Genomic DNA, 2894 nt, shown 5'->3' on the forward strand with positions numbered 1-2894 from the left:
AAATAAAAATAAAAATAAAAAAAAGAAACACAGATTAAAGTCTGTACCCATTTTTCCCCCCTGCAGAACAGGGGATTGAACTCAGGCCCTTGCGCTTGCAAGGGAAGCCCTTACTCTACTGAGCCATCTCCCTGGCCCCTCTGTACCCATTTTTTAGCAATCACAGATTGCACGCTAGTAAAGACACATTTATCAGTTTTTCCACCCAGCCCATTGAGAACCAGACCTAAGGCGGGGGGGGGGGGGCAGGAGGCCGACAAAGAGGTAGGCAAGGAAGACAAGGAAGGTGGAGGAGGGGGGGGGGGGGGGGGGGAAGGATGGGGTTTTTCTGAGATTAGGAAAGCAAAGAAGTGAAAAAGAGTAATCTATTGGACTCCTCCCTTCTATGTGTAAATCATAGACTTTAACAGATCCCACATGGTGTCGCTCACCACCTGACAGGCCCCTTGTATCTGCACAGGCTAGGACATGATCCCAGTCACCTGGAAGAGGAGGCTCTGCAGCACGCTGAGAATTTGTATGCTTTTGTTCAGAAAGGGAGATGAAAAAGTAGCTCAGAAATATACTGGCCGATGGGCCAGGGAGATGGCTCAGTGGAATAAGTGCTTCCCTGGCAAGCGTAAGGGCCTGAGTTCAATCCCTAGTTCCGCAAAAAAAGAAAAAGAAATATACTGGCCTTTTGCCCTGTATAGTGATGCATATCTATAATCCCAGCACTCAGGAAGCTGAGGGAGGAGAATTGTTAGTTCAGTGCCAACCTGGACTATATAGTGAGAACCAATCTAAAAAAAAAAAAGGTAAAACAAAAATAAATCCCGTCTTTTAAATTGTATCTGTTTGGGTGTGGGAGGCCATTAACCGGTATCCATTCTATTCCCCTGCTGAGTTAAGTTTATGGTCCTTCTCACCTTGCCCATTCCCGTGATTCCCATGCTATGCCCCAGGGGTTGCAACTTCCCCATTGCCTAGATACCTGCTGACCCCAAGAGCCGAGACTTCCTCATTCCCCCTATGTATACCCAGCACCTCCCCTGAATAAATGGGACTTGATCAGTCTTGACTTGTCCTCATTTCTCGCGTCTCCTGTCCTTTGTCCCCCTTCAGTTCCCCGCTCCTCCCCCAGGTGACCTTCGTTGACTGACCCGCTGGTTCGGGACAAGTGGCGCCCAGTGAGTGGGGCATCTGGTACGGAGGATTCAGTAACGGAACCGTCCGAGAGAGCACACGCAAGAAAAAGCCAGTAAAAGAGAGCCGGCAAGAGAGAAGGACAAAAGAGAATAAAAGAGGCCTGCGCTGCAGTTGCCTGCTGCGACCTCTGAACCTCGGTAAGCGGACAGCACCCTTTTCCCCTTTCCCTTGACAATGGACAAGCATTAAGTGAATGAGATATTTGGAAAAAGTTTAAGTAAAGCATTAAAGGCGCAAGGAGTAAAGGTTAAAATTAAGGATGTGGGGGCCGGGGAGATGGCTCAGTAGGATAAGCGCTTGACTGGCAAACGCAAGGATCTGAGTTCAATCCCCGGTTCCGCAAAAAAAAAAAAATAATAATAATAATAATTAAGGATTTGTGTCAATATTTTGAATATATTAAACAAGCTTGCCCATGGTTCCCTATTGAAGGAACTATTGATCAGAGGCCCCGCCGCCAGCCTTGGCCGCCCAAGGCAACAGCTTTGGGGCGGGAGGCGGGGCCACGCTGGACGCGCTAGAGAAAGAGGTCTTGCTTAGGTGGATGTGGGGTGGGAAAAAACTGTGGCCAACCAATGGGATTGCAAGCAGCATTGCTCAGGTAAAGTTGATTACGCCCAGGGCCAAATGAGGGCTGGGCTGGTGACTCACTTAGGTCTTTTTAGGTGATGGATACCTATTTAGAATATCAATCCCAGGTGCTACTCTTATAGCATTTGTTTGGTCTTTAGGTCTTTTAGGTCTGGCTCACAGCAGGAGCATCAGCTCCTCCCAGTTACAAGACAACTTGTCTTTTGTGCTGTCTCCTTCAAGGGCCTTTCCCTGTCTGACTGCCTATTAATATTTCTATCTAATTTGGCTACCTATAACACCAGTTATGGCCTTTTCCTACTGGAATTTAATTGATAAAATCTTATCCCAGAGACACGGTGACTCGGTTGTTGGTTTTTTTTTTTTTTTTTTCGGAACTGGGGATTGAACTCAGGCCCTTGCACTTGCCAGGCAAGCACTTATTCAACTGAGCTATTTCCCCAGCCCAACTCAGTTGTTGTTAATGTGATAAAAAAAGGTGAAAATATACTGTGGGGACAAAAACGTAAAACTCATCTTGAAGAACAAAGAACTCCCTAAGAGTGTGTGCCTTCCAGTAAGGGAACAAAATCTTGAAATCAAAACCAGGAAGTCAGATTTATGTTGCGAATAAAGAGCAAGGAGCCCAGCAGGAGGATTTAAAATGTTGTGAGCTGGGCCAGAAAGAAAGCGCCAAGAAAGCTGTAGACTGCAAAGATGGAGTTGAGAGGATCTCCATTGCTGGGAAGGAACCTGAGAATGGAAGGGATGGCCTGAGGACATCACAGGAGGCGGCAGGTCTCCACCCTTTATAGCCTCAGAACTGCAAAGGTCGTGGACTTTGCCTTGAGGGAAAAGTCACAAGAGCCCCTGTTCCAGAATGGCAGCAGTGGTTGACCAATACGGAGCCACGGCTCCATACACCACAGCCATTTTAGAAACTGTGGCTGACAATTAGCTTACTCCTGAGGACTGGCAGCCATTAGCCAGAGCCACCCTCTCTAGGGGGAATTATCTCCTATGAAATTCTTCCTGTATACAAGGAAGTTTCCACAATGATAACTTCACTGTTGATGTAGGATCTGTTACCTTCACCAGCTGCAATCAAATACTTAACTACAGTAGCCCTATTTGCC

This window comes from Octodon degus, unplaced genomic scaffold (assembly GCF_000260255.1).
Source record: "Octodon degus isolate 3935 unplaced genomic scaffold, OctDeg1.0 scaffold00119, whole genome shotgun sequence".
NCBI lineage: Eukaryota > Metazoa > Chordata > Mammalia > Rodentia > Octodontidae > Octodon > Octodon degus.